Source organism: Columba livia, chromosome 5 (genome assembly GCF_036013475.1).
Source record: "Columba livia isolate bColLiv1 breed racing homer chromosome 5, bColLiv1.pat.W.v2, whole genome shotgun sequence".
In the NCBI taxonomy this organism is placed as follows: Eukaryota; Metazoa; Chordata; class Aves; order Columbiformes; family Columbidae; genus Columba; species Columba livia.
Window position 1 is genome coordinate 65303112 of NC_088606.1, and position 21737 is coordinate 65324848.

General features: G+C 40.7%; 1 protein-coding gene and 1 long non-coding RNA gene across 4 annotated transcripts in view; one reads left to right on the forward strand and one right to left on the reverse strand.

Moving 5' to 3' along the window:
* LOC110365156 (uncharacterized) lies at positions 1 to 21599 on the reverse strand. Of its 2 annotated transcripts, none has more exons than XR_010473147.1 (7): positions 21463 to 21599; positions 18473 to 18560; positions 15707 to 15805; positions 12524 to 12634; positions 10913 to 11027; positions 2993 to 3194; positions 1 to 1207 (listed from the first exon to the last, which is right to left on the reverse strand). It is a non-coding gene; the product is annotated as an uncharacterized LOC110365156 (long non-coding RNA). The 2 variants fall into 2 exon arrangements; XR_010473148.1 differs by having other exon boundaries at positions 2993 to 4796.
* E2F8 (E2F transcription factor 8) overlaps positions 21554 to 21737 on the forward strand; it is an 11661-nt gene continuing 11477 nt past the window's right edge. Inside the window, exon 1 of one of the 2 annotated variants that reach the window (XM_065065523.1) lies at positions 21554 to 21714. The gene's annotated coding sequence lies outside the window, so the exon portion shown is untranslated. The remainder of the gene's footprint in view (positions 21715 to 21737) is intronic. The other variant, XM_065065522.1, reaches the window with a different exon arrangement.

The window sequence follows — 21737 nt, forward strand, 5'->3', positions numbered from 1 at the left end:
TTTCACCTTGCTTTTAGCTTTATTCTCAAGGCTGTTGACTTTCAGCCCAGTGTTCAGGCCGTCTGCAAACACTGAGCACCGGCAAACAATATTTCCATCTCATTTCTTTAATGTAAATGTTGAAGTGCGCTGCCTCTGTAAAAAGCAGCCTAGGAAATCAGGTTGCCTGGAAAAACAAGTTGCCAGGACCCCCTGGGCTGCTGTGGGACCTTTGGGGACACGGTGTCTCGCAGGACTCGGTCTCATCCGTGCTCGAAGCCTTTGGCGGCACTGGGTGCGCTTGCTGAACATCAGCACCCGTGGAAAATAACGTTTCCATCACCCCCCTGCATTTTATCACATCTGATCCACGTCTCACACACAGACAACGGGAATGAGAAATGACGCTCTTTGGCAAATTAAGGTGGTGTTTTGGTACAGAAGATTCATCAGTAAGAAACTTCGCTTCTACAGTACATCTTTACATTTAGAAAATCTTTTAGAATACGTGGCTAGAGGTAGAAAAGAAGATTATAACAGCCTAGTCTGTGATAAAGGAAAATTGCAATTCAATGGGACTGCTGTAAAGGCCCTTACTTATTTTTCCCAGCAGTTGCGTTTTGCCTCTCACTCGCTTGCCTGCAGCTTTGGTTGCTGTGGAGGTTTTCTTCTGTAAATTCTTCAAAGTGATGGATTTTCCCTTTGAAAGAACGCTCGACTGTAGAGAGCTACAGACAGGCAACCTTTTTCATTTCTTTTTCCTGTGCACGTGTGATGCTTTAAGCTTCGAAAAGACGGGTGCACAGCCGCCTCTTTGCTTCATTTGCTTGTCGAGAACCTGAACATTTGCATTACTGGATTCACACTCCTCAGCTGAAAGGCAGGGACAGAGATCTACTCTTTGCAGTTAAAGGTCATCTGCAAATACATGTTGGTCTCTAGCTCAGATTAGAGAGACATTCAGCGTTTTATAAATCAAAAAAGGATAAGGCATATTGTTATTGATTAAATGCCTACCATCTAGACACATAAAGGCGAGGAAAAAGCAAAACCAAAAACAAATAAACGATGAAACACCACAACCAGACAATATTTTAATCTCTATTTCAGAAACAGAATGGAGCCGATGGGAGGAACTTGCCAAAATCAGGTCTCCCGACTAACATCAGCATCTTCACCACAAGCTGTTCCCTTCCTGTGGGTTCTCATCCCGTCGATGTGTTCCAGCCTGTCAGACGGGTACAAGCAATCGTGTGGTGAGTTACAGGACTCTAAAAAGAAAGTGATCAAAGCCTGAGCTCTCATCTCAGTGGTGAGAACTGAAACCAGGAGCAATTCGACGACTTAATTTGATAAAACGAGCCCTTGGTCTTGGCTGGAAGTTCTAGGTACGGAGTCCACAATAATTAAGCTCGCACACTGACAGTGAGCGTGGCTTGGAGTTGTGATTTCAGCACGGACAGCAGGATCTGGCCTTTTAATTACCAGTGCAATACAAGGTACTGAAATGCTGTGAAAGCCATGATGCCATCATCACATTCTTTGCCATAAACATTTGAAAATATGAGGTTCCTTTGCAAATGTCTGTTTTCTGATGCTACAAAATGTCACAGAAAGTTCCGCTCTAAAACAGTAAAAGATGTCTGCAAATACTGAATATTAATCATAACTAGATTTTCTAGCAAGTAAAAAATAAGTTCCATAATTAGAAAACAAAACATTAATAAACAGCTACATGCAATTCATCGTCTAAAGAATTTAAATCATTTAACTTGAGATAATTGAGCTTTGATCCTTAGAGCGTAAGAGTCAACATTTCCTGAGGTGTTTTCACAGACATTTCAGGACAATCCTGAGTTCATGTGTCTGTGCGTCTGCTGCAGGGTCTGCTCAAACATTCTGTTCCAAAACCGATGGCTGCGATGGTGGGGATGTTTAGAGAGCAGAAAAACAGGGATGTTAAACTAAAATAGCAAAGCTTTCATCAATTTTTCAGGCTCCGTTATGTACCTTTTAGCTGTAACTAATCAAATTGAATGTTCGTCTAAGTTCTGACTTAAGGCAATGAATTCTTAAAAATGTCTTATTTTGCATTTTTAAGATGTTATTGTATAATGCATGTACATTAAGAAATGTTGTTGCTTTTGGGGGTAGAATGCATCTTGAGGATCTTTTTATCTTTATGAAATCCAATACAATCTTTGAAAGATTAACTCTTGAGATAGCTGATAGGTTTCCTCTAGGACAGCCAAAGGCTGGCATTCTTTGTATTCTGTTGTATTCTTTGGTGCGGAGAGATTGTTGTGTTTGTTTAAATATTAAAGATTTCTTTAAATAAGGTGTATTTTTGGAAGATGACATCAATTACTCACTTGATCAATGGAACAATGGAAGCTGCTTCACCCATTTACTTCTGCTGTCATCTGAAAACCATTAAACTGATAAAATGAAACTACGGTTTTGAAAGAAAAGGGACAGCTGTTCTTTGAGAATGCTGCACTCGTTACAAGGGCTACCCCCACCTTTTGGGTGAGAACCATGTCGATCCCTCACAGCTGCTTAGATGGAGTAGAACTTTACAAAGCAGTGTTTCTACAGCGGTTTAACTGAACTAAAATTTGCTTCACAGTGCCTTATATTTAAAGTGCAAATATTCTAAGACAACCCTCTTTCAACTACTGTAATTGCTAGTGAGCATCTTGTTCGTCCTCAGAGCTGTCGCTGTATTTCCATGGCTGGAACACACAACTCCTCAAAGCCGTCAACTTCATCCATGGCTTGTATCCATGAGCAGCCAGAATTTTCCATGGTCACTCGTTATTGCAATAAAAACCCTTTGCAATGGTTAGTTAGACTTGTGGTGAGTCCTTGCCCTGGGATTTCACCCGTCCTGCTCACTGCTGAAGCAGCCTGCTCTCTCCTTTAACCAGGATGTATATTCTCTCAGGATACCCGAATTTTTTAGCAAGTGGCATCTTGCTACACTATGATTCCATCACTATCAAGTACTTACTTTGCATAATGGCATGAAAATCTTGGTATGATGTGCTTTAGGATAAAACAGAGGTAGGAAGAAGCATGTGTTTGATCCTTGCTAAGAGCAGACCTCAGTTGTTTGCATTCCCGGGGTCTTCCCTGCACATCTGCCAGATGTGGTGGCATTCTTGACATGCTCTCTGCTGTTGGCGTCTCCTTGCCCCCGTGAGCCTGGACACCTAATTGGAAACAAAACCCTTTTTTGGGGGGAAGTGGGGTGTACGAACCCTCAGCCTGCAGCTGCTGTGTAACTGGGACTCCTACTCAGCTGTAGAGACATTGTGAACCACAGACAACTTCACAGTGCAAAATGCTTATTAATTGATATTCAGTGGAAAGTCCATCTAAGAAAAGCCAACCTGACCTGTTACACCCCTTGCAGTTTTCAAGATCTGAGGCCTTTGGCTTGAACGAGTCACCTTGAGAGCGTCTCGGGAGATCTACATTCAAACAAGTTCTCCAAAATACATTTTCCGTGTCGTCTTCTTTTATCTGAACAGAATCTGTCTTCCAAGCTAGCTGTATATGCTGAGAAAGGTTACAGGCTGCATATAAACATGTTTAATGAAGCTGAATACCGCAAGCATTAGCAGCAAAAATATTTTGTTTACTTAACATCTATACAAACTCAAGTAAAAGCTTGTTAAGTTTGGTTGGCTAAGCTTGTTTTCAAAAGGGACCTAGAAGGCTGAAAAATTAAATAAAACAACAAATGCATAACAACGCAATCATTCGTATTAGCATTCTAGTTAAGTCGATGATTAACTCTCCTTTGAGGAAGAAGTGGTGGTAAAACAACTCTAGTCTAATATCTAGTAGCAATATTACAATCAACTCAAAATTCCAGATTATATCAACACATGCATATGTAATATAGGAGCAACTTTCAGAGCCTGAACTTTAAAGAGAAATCTGAATAAACATATGCTTCTTTGAGTATTTAAATATAGATTCAAACTAGCTGCTCTCCACAATTGGCTTGTAGATATCTGCTCTGTCTGCAAATAAAGAGGTCATGAGAGTTTCCTACCGACTTTGAACGGCTGAACTGGAAGAGCAGGATGATGGCACAGCAGCCCCAGAAAGGACTAATTCTGCAACAAATCAGCATTTGTCAGAAAGGTTCACATGAACTCCAGCGGGATGATGAGAGACACCAAAATGGTATCATTTTAAAAACATGACCGGCTGCTCTGTCACAGGCGATCTGGACATCACAAATGTTGTGAGCTTTGAATACAGGTTTGGTGGGGGTTCTTGCCCACTGATAGAGTTCTCCATCCTGTTTGTCAGTTGGCTTATCTCCCACAGCCTTGTTAACAGTTCTTACGCTCTCTCTGATTTTCCTCGCAGGCAAAAAGAAGTTACTGGCAAGGTCCATAGACAATCTTGTGGCTACAGAGATAAATTGTCGAGATGGAAAAAAAAATTCCTTGTGTCCCAATAGTAATATCTACATGAGTTTTTGTGAAGGGTGTTTTGGATTTGGGGGTATTAATTTCAGTATTATTGCCAAAAGGTTCCATAGGTTTTAGATTGTAACAGAAACAGAAGCAGGGGGGTTCATGGGTGATCTAGCAGCTCCAGATAAAAGTTGGCAGGCTAAGATATTCCTTGACTGGACAAAACCCTAAGAAACCTGGTCTGATCCTATAGCTGACCTTGATTCGAGCAGAAGATTGGAGTCCCGAGGTCACTCTAACATGGATCATCCTACGGAAATATAAAATATCCTTTAGAGAAACCAATGTCGATGGTAGGACACAGAAGGTGGTTCCCATCTAGAAAACAAATGATGCATTTTGAAAAGATTGTGTGATGCCAGTTATTTTATGGTCTGAAGTTACGTAAACCTGATGGAAGAACTTCTGTTTTGCTATGGAGAGAGCAGCATCAATCCTTCAACACTGATGCAGCCCTACAAGATTCAGCTGGATTTAACCAGGACCACATTTTAAGTGGGGAAGCACAGAGACTGTGAATAGAAGATTAAAAACATAGCTAAGAAGTTTTTACGTTAACTTTGTTAATACGAAAAAGATTCTTTTTTAAAAAAAAAGGGCATTTACAACCTCACATTGTCTGTACATCAAAGGAAAATGTATTTGCCTCGATTCTAAGGTAAGTGTATATGATTACAAAGATCTTCATGAACAGGTGAGCTAAAGGAGAGAAAGAGAGAGGTTATGGGTTCACATTTTTGCTTTAATACTAACATTTCACACTTGTATAATCTCTTTCATCTAAGGATTTCAAAGCACTCTATGGACATTAATGAATTAAGCCTCGCACCAGTCCTGAGAGAAAGGGTAATGATTTAAAGATTGAAATTCAAAGAGATGAATGGATATAAATAGGAAAGAGCATTCCTGAAATTTCATATAGTACTTAGACTGTATGGAAAATCCACTATTTTCCTCTTCGTTTACATCCTACGTGCCTTCAAGGCAATTCGCAGTGCTGGAAAACTTGTTAGGAAGTGTTTACAATGACTTATGTACAGCCAGTTTAGATACAATGATAACAGTGGTAGCAGAAATTTACAGGGACTAGATCAGATTGCAAAAAATGGAATGTTTTGGACATGTTAAGCTTCATTTCAGCCTACAGAGGTTTTACAGCATATTTTTCGTGGAAACAGATTTGCTTTACGTATTACAACATGCAAAGTTGTATCAAATAACTTAACCAAGACAGTAGAGTTGGCTTGGAATAGAGGCAGGGAAAATGCACAGTATGCAATACATTAAAATACCTTTGCATCTTTAACAACCAGCTGAATTCCTGTGCCTTTGCTAACCTGACAAATTTGGTTTATAAATAATTCTATTGATAGTTTGCAAAATTCATCCCAAAGGACACAGCATCGTGTGCAATGATAAAACAGCATCCCTCAGAAAGCAGCCACGTCTGGATGCACAAGGACACAGCATTTTGGGAGGTGAGCAGGTGTTGTGTGAAGTCTTGCAACTTTTCCTCCCCTTTTATATTTCCATTGGTCACAGATACACTTCTCTATCAAACATATTTGCAGTTCTCTGAGCTGTAAAAATTCATAAGCAAGACCCAAAGGGAAAATGCCTTGTATCTTCTGGGGAAACAATGCACTGTAATCACGTAATGACAGGGAGCTCTCTTGATGTGCAGCTTCCAGTCAGCGGAAGAGTCAACGGTTGTGTCGAGGGCTTGTAATCTCCAAACTTCTTGCTGTCCTGAGGCATTAGGAAATGAACCTCTTTGCAATTTGAATTATTTTCCCCAAGTGTTTTTTTTTAATTGATTATTCATACTTTGAGCAGAGCTGGAAATGAGAAGTATCTGCTCACAGAGAAAATAGCTTCCCATCAATCACGAAAACCTGCAATTACAAGTGGAAGCTCATTTCACACTTTAGGAAAAGCAAACAAGACCTGAGTTATAATGCACGCATATTAGCCTTTCCGTCTTTTTATAAACTGCTAAAAATAAAGCTGAAGGAGAGTAGAAACAAGACCTAAAGAACTAATATCCAAGGTAACTGCAACTGGATCATGATTATTTTGGCTAATTTCTTCTTTACATTCAACATGTCCTTGACTTCTTAGAGCAAGTAATTTGGTTTTGAAGACTGCAATAAAATTAATACCAATAAAACGTCCTGATATTTTTTGGTAATTTAACCTGGAACCTCGCTGCTTATGCCTTGTAGGAGAAATTTCTCTATGGGAATTACGTGCAGAGACCAGGTACCTGTCAAGAAAAAGACGGTTCCATACCAGAAATACTCATAAAAAACAACATGCTTCCCTTTACCACTTCCCAAGTTTATAGATATATTTATTTATTGATGTTCAACTTGATCTTTTTGTTTTGTTTTGCCTGGGTTGGGGGAAAGAGGGAGATGAGCAAAGAACGTTATGACTATTGACCTGAGACAGTCTGCTGGAAATAATCTACCAGCAGGGAACAGCAAGTCCTTTTCAAAACCAATGAAGCAAGAAAACGCTGTTGACCAAGCTACTGTGAGAGATTTCAGGGAAAGGAGAGGGGGAAAAAAAGGATGGAGAAGGAGGAATAGAAAGGATGAAACTATACCTTAGGTTCAATATTTCCTTTAAATGAAAAGTGTATCTTTTCAAGGCCATCGCTTTTATGGCATTTCTAGTGTAACTAACCCTTATTCCAAAGAAAAGGCGCTTGTTTTAGCACAGTCAGCCGTGTGCTCAGGCTCCCGACTGCAGGGTTTTTGCTCACAGTGTGCAGAGCTACACAGCCTTGGATTTCCCTTCACCTGCCCTATGGCAGCTTGAAAATAAGAAAACAAGATGGTATTTGTGTAAAGTTAATATCAGTTTCTGTCCTGCTTCGGGGGCTCTAGCTTTGCAGTAAAAGGCCACTGTCTGAGACACAGGAATGCTGAAATCTTCACGTTTATTTCTCTAAAAAAAGATAGGAAAAAACCTCCCCAACACATATTCCCAGTCATATTGCCAGGACCAGTTGCACTGTGAAGTTGTGGCCTCAGAGAGACCCTGAGGGTGAGCAGGACCTTGCTGGGGTACGTTTGGTGTGTGTGGCTTCCAGGTGCTGCCACCAGTACCCACTGGGTCAAGCGCTGCAGCAAAGTTGGCCCCAGGAACACAGATATTGCACAAATTAACTATTTTATTTCTTCATTTGCTTGCTCTACAAATCTCATTTTGCTTCAGAATTTCAATGGACAATATTGATATATTGTTGGATCTGCACCTAATGGTACTTAGTAACATAGTAAAGTGTCTATACGCTCTCTCAAATAAACGATGTTAAATGACTGAAGAATGGCTGGAGATGAAACAGGGTCACCTTAGAGAAACTTTCCACTCAGGATTTGGGGTTGGTTTGTTTTTAGTGATCTTTGGTTCTTTTTGCTCATCTTTCGCTCTCTTTGCACATGTGTGCAAGCACACAGGGTAGTTTCTTGCCAAAATACAAAACCCCTCGATGTTAATTCATCTTTTGAGTTAATCCATTTACATCGAAAGCCAAGAGATTGAAATTATTACTGTTGTGGACTGACAGAGGCTCCGTCGCAGTGATTCGACTTTCCCAGTTCCTCCTCATTTTCCCACATCAAGCTGCTAATCTACACTGTGCACAAACAAAGGGGGGTTTGTTGTCTGCGAGTGTTAGGGAAGTCAAAACTGAAGCTGTGTATGAAGTCCGGCTTTTATTTATGGCATTTGTTAGTGGAACAGACGCTTTTTTTCCCACCACACCATAAAAGAGAGGGGAATCCTGCTCTAAACCATCAGAAATCGTCTATTCTTATTAATCATGTGTGTAGCCACTATTCACATGGGGCAATTTAATGAATAAGTTCGCACACATATACATTTTTAACCATGATATCACGCTTTGGGATTCTTTTTTAAGGAAGAATTCTCTGGTTATTTCAAGAAGTAAAAACCAAAAGAGAGCAGGCAGGTTTTCAGCACTTTGAATAGTTATCTATAAAAGGAATTTCCTCCGCTGTATCAAAGGCAGATGTTCTGCAGAAGCACCAATACCAACATGCAGAATACAAAATCCAAACTATTGATGAAATCGTGAAGATATTTTTTCCCCCACATATTTAGGTATCAAATAAATGGCCAAGAAAAATGTAATGAAAGAATAAAGAAAAAGCCACCAAGCCACTTTGGGATGAAAGCAAGCATGTGTAATGGGAGCCCAAAGGGAAATATATTCCGAAAGCTGTGTCTGAAAATGATGGTTTAGAATGAAAGCACCTCAGCCATAACTCCAGTGTCACTAACGCAAAGCTATAATCTTTTTTCCTATGTTCTGACTATTATCCAAGCACTAAGTGTCAGTTAAGAAGATGTAAGAGAGCAGGAATTTTCAGTGGGGTGGAAACCTTTTGTCGCCCATTTTCTTATATATGGGAATGTTAAGAATAAAATTACAATTTTTGTCATGGCTTTTAACTAATCTTTGGTTTACGGCTGCTGTGACAACCTTTTAAGGAGGTAGGCTGTGAAATGAAATGATACTTTAGCACTGTAATAGACTGAAAGCCTCTTTTTTCTCTTAACCAAAAATAGCAATTTCAATATTAACACTGGAAAGGTTAACGCACACATCTCTGATCAAAGCAAGAAAGAAGCAGATCTGTTAGGAGGCAGGAAGGGACACCAGTTCAAGCTTCTGATGCCTTTTCTGTATTTAGAGGGTTTGGAGATAATATGTAACTGTCCAGAGTCAAAGAATTCCTTTGCTTTACAGATTTTCTTACTAGCACTGGGAAAAATAGAATCTTTTTACCTATTTTAAAGAGGAGAAAAATAGAAGCATTGCAAAGGGAAATGATTTGTGAAAAAGGTCCTCCTCATCCATGGTCTGTCATTCTTTCATGATATAGCTCCTATAACAATAGTCACATTGTTTAAAGACTAAGATAGTAAACAGAGTAAGCAAGAAAGCAGAATATATCTGTAAATTAGCAGTCAAGCTAAACCTGGTGTTTGTTTCGCTTCATAACAGAATACTTTTATGTATTTATATAAACCTTATATATATAGAAAGGTTTTAGACTTAAGGCAGATGATGGATTCGAGCAGGACACCTCAATTTTGAACTGCCTTGCTTTCTAGAAAAGGAACACAAATAGACTGGGATTTGTGGGATTCATGGCTTCCTCTTAAAGTGAAAAGACTTTTTGGCTGTAATTTCTAAGATGTGTACAACATTTTATCTTCTTTTAAAAAGTAATTCATGGAAGTGATAAATAAATATCGAGGTACTTTAATTTAAATAGTGCTTGTTCACTGCTTCCATGAGACACAAACGTAGCTGACCAGACAGGGAAGAAGTAGCTATGCCTATTCTAGGATACAAAGTTGGGTTTACACAAAAAGGTGTAGCTTAAAATATACCATAGGTTGCTTGTTCAAATAGGCAAGCTACAAATTGTCTTTGGGGGTTGCTACATTCAGGGTCTTCTACCCTGAATAACTGGAAGATCAGATAGAACCAGCTCAGCCATATCCTCTCTTCATTCTCTCCCTCTTTTGGCACATGGACTCTGCTGAACGGATTTTCCCCAATTTTTCTAATTGGGGTCTGAACACAGGGGCATTTTCAGGAAACTGTTTTCATTTCTCAAGCCATTATACGAGCACCTTACTAACACAAAATAGTCTATGACCTTGTAATACAGATACAAGATTTTCCATCCAGTATTTAGGCACCTAGTGCACAAGAATCTTATTCACAGGAACTTTGTTTATTGAGCAAACTTATTTAGGGCTATTTTACATGGCTTTTCAAGGGATGAGAAACTCTTCCTTCCTTTTCCCTCTCCCTAGAACTGAGGAGATGATTAATACAGGAGACAATTTTCAATAATAACTTCCTCTGTGTGAGAAGAGCTCTTCAGGCACTGCTTAGCATGACCTGGAGAAGACGACAACCCAGTCCTCATTTAACCACAAACATTTTCTTAAGGAATAGTCCAGATCATTGTACTCAAGTTTTCAATCCGTATATGTCATCACTCACACAAGAAAAATTACAGTGCACGTCTTCCAGAGAAAGTAATTTGAAAATATCATCAGTACAGTTTCAACTGTTCTAATAGCAAGACCTAACTGCTTATTACACCATTAATCAGTCTTACACAGGACTTTGGCGTTTGGTTGGGTTTTTAACTCTAAAATGAAGTTTTGGACCCGAAGCGTCCTCGCCCCAAGGTATTTCTGTACTCTCTGCTCGGAGGTAACAGGGCAATAAAAAGCTACGGTCCCCCCAACAAAGCCCTCAAACCACAGTCATGCACCCGCACATTCAGGTGTTGTCGCCTGGTGCCTGAATTTCCCGCTTTGCCAGAAGCACAGGGCAGCAGCGAGTCTCAATGACTCACACCTAAAACACTTACCAATACAGATGAGCCTGAACCGTGGCATTTGGATCCCCACTTCTGATACACAGTATTCTTTTGGATTTTCTAATGCTGACCGGTTATCATTACTGTGAACACAGCTTTCTGCATCCTAAAGAGACATATTAAAGTGGGAACGTGGCAACTGGCACGTTACTTATTACAAATCACAGAAGTGTGGAAGCATTTTTTAGCAAAGAAAAAGTGTTTTCTTCCTTTAGACTTAAAAGAAATGAAACACATCCCCTGATGCCATAAGCAATGACAGAAAGCAACCTTTTAAAAACACTAAGTGGTTGCTTTATTTATTCCTACCCACGGAAATTACACGTTAGCTTGCCATGTGCACAAACGGATTCACATCTATAAATCGCAAGAAATTCAGCAAAGTTTGCTGTGGTATGGTTAGCTCTTTTTTTTTTTTGGCCTGTCAGTTCTATTGGCATCAACCCGTTGCCTCCGAAGAAGACGGGAATCGGTCCAAAGGATCATCTGAGGTATCACTACAGCGGCTGATCTAGCAGCAGCTGACTAGGACAGACTCCCACCCCGGAGCTGTTTCTATGTGAATACAGGTCTGAGCTACTACAGCCCAAGTTAAACTCACTCTTATCTCACCCAGAAACAGTGACCAGGAAGTCTTAGGTCCAGCTCTCCTCTTACTTTATGTTCAGGAAAAATAATAGCCATATTCAGTATTTAACCATCACCTATTTTTCTCCCATTTGCCCCCTTAATGCAGGAAAACAAAGAAATGTTGAAACGTATCTGCTGCTGGAGTTCACTCAACATTTCATTATCCCTGCTGAGAAACTCATTTTCAAGAGGTTTTGGTTGGTGGTTGCTTTTTTTTTTTCCCCACAGAGAAAACAGATTAATTCCCTGGCAACAAAACTCTAGTTAATCAAAAATGTGGCTCTATTCATTCTTAGCCTCTTCATTACAATAAAATATCAGATGTTTACTGCTGAAATTATAGTCTTGATTAAATGCAAAATCATGTGGCTCTTAAGATCCAATTATAAAAATAAAAATTAGTTTTATTGACTCCGCACAAGTGTTTATCTTGATCTGTGACTCACTGATTATGGAGTTAAATGATTTAACATGAGGCAGGACTTTCTGCAAACAACTGGAGAAACATGCTTATCTCCAACCCAGTGAACTGTCAATCATCGCAGCAAACCATCCCCATGTCAGGCTTCGTCCCTCAGCCTCATTCAAGCAATTATGGGAAGGAAAACAAAGTTTTCAAGAGCAATCTGGCCCCTGTATAACGGCCACTTAGGGCACTGCTTGTGCTGTCACCAAGGCCATTGCAGAGAGATGTGGTTTTCAGCACGTCCAAACTCCCATCGTGTCTGTTCCGATATAAACAGCAGCTTTCCACGCCAATACCCCATCCATCCTCCAAATCCATTTTCAGTTTTGCAAGCCCCATCTCTCTTCTGTTAATGACAATGCCAATATTTCCAGGATGGGGAGGTTTTGTCTTTTCATAATTGAGTGAACCTGACCCTGCCTGTATTTAATTTCTCCAAACTTGTCTGTCAATGCAAGTTTGTGCATACTGTAATGTCTAAAGGGAAAATATTGAGCCTTACTTACCTGATAGTGTCTGTCGTTAGTCGTGTTTTCATATGAAATCCAGCTATTGAGAAATGAAATAAAAAACAGCAGTGGTGCTGGCTTTTCTAATTTTCCATGGATTTCTTCAATCTGGGGGAATAGATAACATAGAGATGTGTCGGAACCTTGCCTTTTCAACCCCCCCAGATAAAAAAACACCCAGATTTCACATGTACTTAATATGAATATTGTCATCTGAATAGACTAAGAAAGCAATGGATATGCTGGCTAAATGCATAAAGAGGACATATTCTTGCACCCACAAACTCAAGAGACAGTGAAAAGCTGAGCAGTCAATATATTCAACGAGCTTCACCCTCACCTTTGTAATTTTTATAAGTAGCATCTTCTTTCCCTCAGGATGTTCAGTCTACACCTTCTCCTAAAATTCAGTAGCTACATAGGCTCTGTACCACAAAATTAATCTGAAATCCTCCCTAATAAGAAGCTTGAAGTTCTTTCGAATGTCTCCATTCTATATCCTTAGCATGGCCTTGGCCACCAGGAGAATATTCCCAATTTTTATCTTGAAGCGCTTTCACTTGTAGACCATAATTGACTTTTTATCAGGCCAGAGAAAGACAGACAGTGCAATTGAAAAGGGAGGGTACCAACCTGCCGTTCTTGCCCTACACTAAACATCATAGAGGTATTTTGTGTGAAATATTAGCTGGAGTCACAAGGAATACCTTGCTGTGAGATTTTCTTTTTCACTCTTTGGCCCAATAAACGTTTGCTTATATATCATATTCATTATGCAGAAAACTTAAAATAACCCCAGGCACAGCCAGAGGCAACTGTTTGGGTGAGCGGGGAAGCTGGAATGGACTTGGCTAAATAATGGACTCGGTACCCAAAGTCTGTGATCAACTGAGTTAAGCAGGGATTTTAGAAGATTTAAGACCAGTTTTCAAGCAAGCACCATAATTACTGGAAAACCCTTCCTTGTTTATTTTGCGGCTGCAATTTTTGATGCTACTGTAATCCAGACAAGAAACAGAAACAGCAAATAAGTGTAAAATCAAGCAGTTGCTGAACCCACGCACAGTCCGACCCTGTCGGGTTCGCACCGCTGAGCATCATTTCACATGGCAAAATTGTTTCTAAAGAGGAGGCTTCCCTTTTTAAACCAACAAGAAGGCGTTCCTTGCTCAGGAGGATGCACAGCAAGCTTCCTTCAGGATAAATGGCCCTTGAAAAAGGTGCCTACGTGGCTATTAAGAGCCTCGCACGCCGCATCTCAGGAGTGCAGCGTGCCGAGCGTCATTTTAATGGACAACTCTCCATCGTGGCTAAACACCGTATCCGTCCCTTCAGGGGAAAAAGGAGCAAACTCTGCACATCGTGGGTATCTGACTGACAGGGCAGGTTTCCCCCAGGAGGGAATTCACGGTGAAAACCTCAGTTAATCATAATCTTCGCTGGATGCAAAATTTCCCCCCGTGTCAGGCTGTTCAGAAGCAAAACAAGCTCTTTGTTAAAGCGCCGCACATTTCCCTGCGTTCTCCAAGGGGGAGGAAACAAAACAGAACAAGCTAGCTAGGAAATTAATATTCAAAAGCATTTAAGTTTCTTTTTTCCCTTTGTATCTTCACAAGAAAATATCCTCAGAGAATTATCATTTCTGTGAAGAGCTGGCAAGGCTGCCAAGCAAAGCAAACTGGATTTTATGTCGATGGGTACAGCGCAATGTGTATTTATCATCCTCCTTGTCTCCTTGGAGCACGAGTATTACCGCATTGTGCTGTCTATGCCAACGGCCTCATCTGGAGTATTATAAGGTCCAGAGAGTATCCTAAACGTATTTGTCGAGCTATTAGCCTTAATTGCTCAGCTTTCAGTAGGAAACCAGCGAAAATAAACACAAGTTTCCTTTAATAATACGGGACTGAGAGTTATTTTGTCATGCAGGTCTAAATTAACGTATATTTGACTATATACTTCTTTTTTCCCAATAAAAATACTTCAAAAGAGTGAAATATGGCTTTGATGCTTTGGGAGAAAAACAAATCTAAACAAAACAAACTTGATATTAACAAAATCTTTCATTTCTCTTAACTTCAGTGATATTTTAAAGAAAACCTTCACTCTGAGGCTTTGGTAAATGACATTTTACAGTCATTTTAAGGAACAAAAACTGTTAGTCAATCACAACATGAAATCAAACCTATTTTAACACCAAGAATGACAAATAGCTTTGGAGAAATAACACTCAATGCTTTGTATACAAACTATTCAGTTACTTTATAAACTGAAACACACAGAGCTCAGGAGTCCATTGCTGGGAATGTTATATCTTGGTGAAAACATGAAATTAGGGACCAGTTTAGTCATTCTCCTGGTTTGCTCTGTTCTCTACACTCACCTCTGCTGGTTCTACTTAAAAGTACAACTCGACCGCCATTAGAATTTAAAGCACTAAGTATTCTCCACTAATAACAGAAAACTTTGCAGAAAAACCTCGCCAGTTAGAATAACTTTCTAACAGCAGCCTAAGAGGCTTCCAAACAGAGTGTAAACTCAGCTGGGATTTGAGAAAACCCCTCCTGACTGTCTCCTGTTTGCAAGAGTGGGCACATGTGCCAGTGTTTGCTATGCCAGCAAATGATACCTTGATAGATTTATGCATCGAGAGATTTAGTGAGAAAGTTCTAATGAACCTCTGAGCATATTTAAGGAAGTACAACTGCCAGAGAATAAGGCAAAGATAATTACTGTTGACATGTTTAATCCCTTTGTGGCAGAGGAAATGATTCAGCTTGGTTAAGCTGCTACATGCAGAATATAGAGGAGTGTTTCAATAGAGATGGCATTTGGAACAGACGATGGCAGGTGCAAGTGAAGTTTATTTCAGATATTATGGGCTTTGTGGTGGATTTACTGTGCTCAAGCAGCATTCTCTTAGGGGAAAAAGAAAAAGGTTATGTGTGCAGTGCTGAATAACTCCCTCTATGCAGAAAAGACACAGAAGACTAGCTAATGGAAAGACAAGTCTCTTTTCAACTCGTAACAGAATTTTGCTTTTAATTGAACAGAGGAGAAACTCAGAATCACCTGTTCCCTTTGTGCCATTATAATGCACCAAGGAGTAAGGAATTTTTATTACTCATTCCACAGCATGGAATATACAGTACAAATAGTCTGACTTTCAGATGTACTTACTCCAAGTGAGGCTGGATACAGGGAACGTGGTGCCGAGTTCCTCTGGAAAAGCTGGACTTAGCCCATCACAGAAGGTCATTCCCTAAGCAAAACTTTCAGCTGGAAAACAGGTAGAAAGAAGAAACGTTGAGTTCCACGTGTTCATGAGCACATGACAAATTTAGCGATAATTCTCACACACACTCATGTCCCAGTGCAGGTGCCCATCACGTACCCACCGCTGTGGTACCCAAGAGCCAAGGACACATCTCTTGGGATGGGATTTTCTGAGAGCAGGTCTGAGAGTCAGTGCGAAACAAATGAGCTGCCATAAGTTAGAGCAAGAGAACCTACAGAGCAAGAAGCACCTTAAGGTGAAAAGGTGGCTCACGTGAAAAAGGCAGAACTGGCCAGAGGGTTTAAAACGAGACACCTGAAGCGCAAACTCAAAGAAACAGCTCTCAAATACAAAGCAGTACAACAATTCAAGGAAAGCAGAGTTTCATTGAAATGGAGAAGAATCTTCAGATTAAAAAATACTATTAATGTTCTTGAACCAAAGTCAGTCCTGATGTAAATTCTCGGAAACCAGTCAGTTTAGAGGAAAACGTACTGCTTGTTGTGAATGCAACATTCTTCCAACTCAATGAGTTAAGCCAAACAACTCAAGACAAGATTGGGAGTATATTCAGTTTAACTAGAGGAGTACGGTGTGTCTGTAAAGTGTCAGTGTATTGTTTTGTTAATCCTACAGTACATGCTATTTAATATTATGTGTGTCATTTCTCAGCTGAAGCACTGAGGGGGGATGGAACTTGTGTAAGAATGTGTGTTTTGAATGAACATTAACTTTAGGATGTGTCCATGCAGTAGGAAACCTTTTGAATAAGAACTTAGATGCTGCTTGTTGGCAAGAACCTAATGAAATTGGGTCTTAGGAAAAATGCTTCATAGGCTGGTTTAAGAATCCACAATAGATTCCACTATAAATACATGACAGAAGAAATACAAAATAAATATAAGCCATTTCAGCAGCACAATCACTTAGTGAAACAGACCTTCCAAAGGCTCCTGCAAATAACAAAATAACAGCAAATTTTTTCCTCCATCACATAAAACACTCTGGCAGGGAATTAACTTATTGTATAGTCACTCCAAGTTTTTTGTTGAATAGGTTTATACACAAGCACTAGTGACGCTTCTCATCCCACAGACATTTATTCACCCGTCATCTTTATTGCTCCCGTCTCATCCTCTCTGAGCATTCACCAGCTCATCTTCCTTTCAATCACCAGCAAAAGGCAGCGCTGGGTGAATACATAACACAAAGTAGCTTGGGCTGATGGACACTGCAGCTTGCAGAGTGGATCTCTGTAAGACCGAGACACGCAATGTCCAATGGATCTGCAGGTTCTTTATAAATTATATGTGTATATATATATAAAAATAAAATGTGGGTTCTGTCACTATTATAATAACCTCTCTTCAGGAACAGAGTTTGCTGTTTTAGCCTGCCCATGTACTTCTGACTTCACTGAGTTGGGTAGAAAGCACACAAAGCAGTAAAAAAAGTAATTTACAGGGTGTTTCAAAAAGCTGGATCCAATTCAAAATCCCTGCTTTGAAACTGGGTCTATCTTTTTGAAATACCCTGTAAATCTAATCCTCTACTTCAAGGACATGAAGCAAACAGGCCTTCACTCCAACTTACACTTTAGATTTGGATCAAGAAATAACATCTCGGTGAAAGACTCGCCTGTGTGTCTCTTTGGCAAGAACTATTCCTCTTCATTTCTCAAAAAAAAAATTGATTCACTTAAATGGCCACAAGTCTCAACTCTTTGTAGAGACTGCTCAGATCTGAAACGTTGAAAGAACAAAATGTAGGATACACTAAAATAATTTAGATGCTACTACCAGGAAAGTGTTTAACTACGAAGAACAGAATGAAGTAGAAACATGCCCTTTACTCAATACTGAGCTCTCAGGCTCAGCACCAGTGCCAAGTGCCTTGCTGAACTTCAAAAGTGTTTGCTCTTGAATATATACACACATCTGTGCTGTTGTTACCTTCTTTTCCTAATAATCCATCTTAGCAGAAAGAATTTACCAACAGAAGTAAAGCACCAAAACTCCACCTCTCTATTTCCCTTTGTACCATGCTATTAATATTCTTCCGTTGTAGTTTCTAGTGCATGCATTAAGTTTTAATTAGCATTCCCGGCAATTAGCATGCCTGAAAAAAGGCATTTGTTTGTTTAGGAACCCAAGTTTCCATAATAGCCTTTTTTGTTTCCTTCCCCGCCTTCACCTCTGAGTTTGACCAGCTGATTTAATTTGCTTAATTTTAAAAGATAATGTAACAACAGAACGTAAATAAACTGAAGCTAAATTGAATCAACTTGTGCAATAATATGCCTTAATATGATTTAATTTTATGCAGGCTAATGAATATGAGATTAGGTAAGGCTCCAGTAAAGCACTTGCGGTGCCTTCCTGGCCAGGCACTGCCCCAGTGCTGTGTCCTGCACCCAGATTTGGGGTGAGATCACTTTTACATGCTGTGATTTCTTTGTCTGCAGCACCTTGTTTGCCATCATTTCCCTATTGTATATATTTAATCTTTAAAAGTATTTTTTAAATAATCTAAATAAAGCCATTTAGTGCTGTTATACACTTGAAAATGTCATTTTGCCAGGTAAATATGACATAAATGCAGCCTGCGAGTGCAACTCCAGGACTTAGCAGCTTCGTCTTGTAGATGCAAAGGAGTAAAATAAGCCTGACCTCTAGTGAGCCCAAGTGCTCAACACGGCTCCTGCAAGAGGCAGAGTCTCCAGTTATCTTCACGCTTCGGAAAACTTTCTTCACAGCTCTGAAATGAAGATATATTTTTGTTACAACATAACCCAAAGCAAAGGCGAGGACAACAAAAGGATAAGTGTTATAATTCTAATTACCGCAGAATTTTGAAGTGACTGGAGAGATTAACTTCACTGAAGCAGCTGAATCAGGAAAAAGCTGTGATTTGAGACTATTACATTGTACTTCTGAATCTACTCTGCCTTCTCATTTTCATTTAATACAATATTTATCTATACTTAAAATATATCAAATATTTTACCCAATCTATCGAGAGATTTCTGAGGCATTTCAGGGTCTGCTTACACCATGCACTTCTCAACTAGAACTATATATCTGCAGAAGACCATAGTTTCTCCTTGGTACCCATCAGACATGAGAATTAAGGTATAATAAAAGAGGGCTATCTATTGCCTTCAAAAATCTTGAATAAAAGAAACATGAAAAGCAAACACGACAATTTAAAGAGACATCCGCAATAAACAGCAGCACTCACGGGGACTCCCACAAGCAGTATTTCAACAACAGAACTGGGATGTCAAACTTGAAGAACTTTGCTGCAAAGCTCCCAAAGGCGACTATTGCTTACAAATTTGTAATTCCAGTCCTGGAAAGAATAGTCGTAAACTAGTTCGCTAAGGAAAACAACCCAAAATAGTCTGACCAATCAGGCAGCGGGTCAGAAACCCATGGAAAGCTCAGTTTTCTGAGGGTTGTACAAAACACAGAATCTTTTAAATTCACATGACACCAGTGATTTCTTTAAAAAACTTTACAACAGATGACAGTCAGAGATGTAATTGCCAGGCAATTCCACCACTTCCCTGGGCTACCTGTGAATTATGTATGGAATTACCCGATTATTTCAGTAAAATTCTTGATGCATGTGGTTTTATGTGCACCATTAATTACAATTCCACTTGAGAGCAGCACAGCATCACATCCACCAGGCACACGGGCACAAGATGCTGAACTTTGCTGCCTTATGATCACATGAAAACAAACCCGCTCTTGACAACATGTTCCTACAAAAACTACAACTCTGAGCAAAGCAAACCAGATCAGTGCTTTCTTCAGCATATTGCACAGGAGAAGAAAATACCTATGGGCAAGATAAGGAGGCATCTTAACTACAATACAGGCACTAGAAGCAACTTCAAATTGCATATTCTTGACTTATTTACCGCCTTACCTATAATCCTAGCTTATCATTCGCTGGATTTGGCTAAACCACTAGGATATATCACACATATCTTTAATTCACATGACAGTGCTTCAAGTAACTCTTTAGCTGAACCAGCATAGATAAAATCACTGATTTTTGGCATCAGGTGGTATCTTGATTCAGCACATCCCTTGCAATTAGCAAACAGCCCATATGAGAATCATCAGGCAAAAGGCTTCAAGGACGTCCATTAAAAGATGTATTTCTTAACATCTTGTACCTGGGGCTACAGAGAGAAGCTCAAGCATGAGCAGCAAGAAATACAAACAGCTTGAGTGAACGGCTACAGATGGACACACCGGTCGACTGCTCCATGTATTTCTATAATGTCAAAAAGACAAAGGGAGCAGCATATTAAGGAAGACCACACGCAGGTCACTAGCAGAATAATTATTTCAATAACTGTAATAACGTTAGCGATTCTTTTAACCTTCACTTAAAAACACCCGACGGTCTCAAAGCGAACAGATTGCCAGGCTAAGTTTGAGACTCGGAAAGATCTCCCCGGAGCAAAGGGCACGAGGGATACTACGATGTGTTTGAACAGGGATAATGGCTTCTTGATTAGGGGATAAGGGTAATTTTCAAAGCTCAGCATAAATGAAAAAGGTAATCAAGCAACAGCTCGAACGTAAGAGCCTTAAGGTTGGTTGTTTCCAGTTTGACTTCTGAAATACGCGGATGCATTTGCTCCTCATTTAAGTAACTCTAACTCCACCAGATATTACCATCCCTGAAAAAAGAAAACAAACAAAACCCCACAGTTTTTTTACTGTTTATAATTATACTTCTTGAGTCACACACCAAGCAGAACACAGAACTACACCTCCCCGTGCACCTTTTACAAAAAGAAACCAATACAGCATAACTGTATCAAAGCACAAACACAGAAAAAGAGCAAATATTCACCCAATGCAAACCCTGCTGTTTGAGGTGAGGCAAGAGAACAAACTCCAGCTGTTCCATGGCCGGTGACACCAAGGAGTGAAGGTGAGCCGGGCAATTTTTACATTTGAATTTACATTTGAAATCAGAAAATTATGTGGTTACATTAAAAAAGCTTTTGTCTTTGTGCTTCCTAGCTTTAGCACAAAAATTGCCTGAAGTAAAGTGGGCTTGAACCCCAAACGTGTTGTAACCCTCACGATAAGCAGAACAACCCGTTTTAATACCAGGCAGCGACTAAATCTTATCTGAGGGGCCACCAAGAGAACCTCTTGGCCAAAAAGTCAACAGCTGCTGATCCCACCTCACAATAACACACGGAATAGGTAAGTCATTAAGCTTTTTTTTTTTTTTTTTCTCTTTTTGAGAAGTGCTTTTCCTCATAGTTCAGAGCCTGCGAGTTATTAGACTCCTCAGCTCCACATGAGGTGGTGAAGCGTTCCCCGTGGGGGCTCAGCCTCGGAGCTCAGCCTGGGGAACCCCATCCCCTCCCGCCAGAATATAATTAGCGGCATTAAACTAATTAGCGCCCCTCGCCAGGCTCGTCCCTTCACGCCGGCGGCCGTTGGGGAAGGCGGGAGGCGGCGCGCGCCCCGGTTCCCGCGCCGCGAACCCGCCAAACCTCCCCCCCGAGCCCGGCCCGAGAGCCGGCGGCGGCGGGAGGAGGGAACGGACGGCGGAACACCGCGTTCCCATTGGCTGCGCGGGGCGGAGGCACGCGAGGCGATTGGCTGGGCCGCCCCACCTTTGCCTCGGCGGCTCAAAGGGTTGAATTCAAATCCGCACCGGGAGCGGGGCGGGGCGGGGCGGGACGGGACCGCGCGGCGGCACCGCCACCCCTCCCGGTGGGTGCCGGTTCTTGCGTGTCTCGCAGAGCAGGAGCACAGAGAAGCAAGTCTCTAAGCGCAGCAACGGCGCCAAATGTTTAAACCGGATCCCGGAAGGACCCCGCCCCGCCGGCGGCCGCCAATCGGCGGCGCTGCGCCGTGAGCGGCCGGTGCGGCGCGGGCGGGGTTGGGC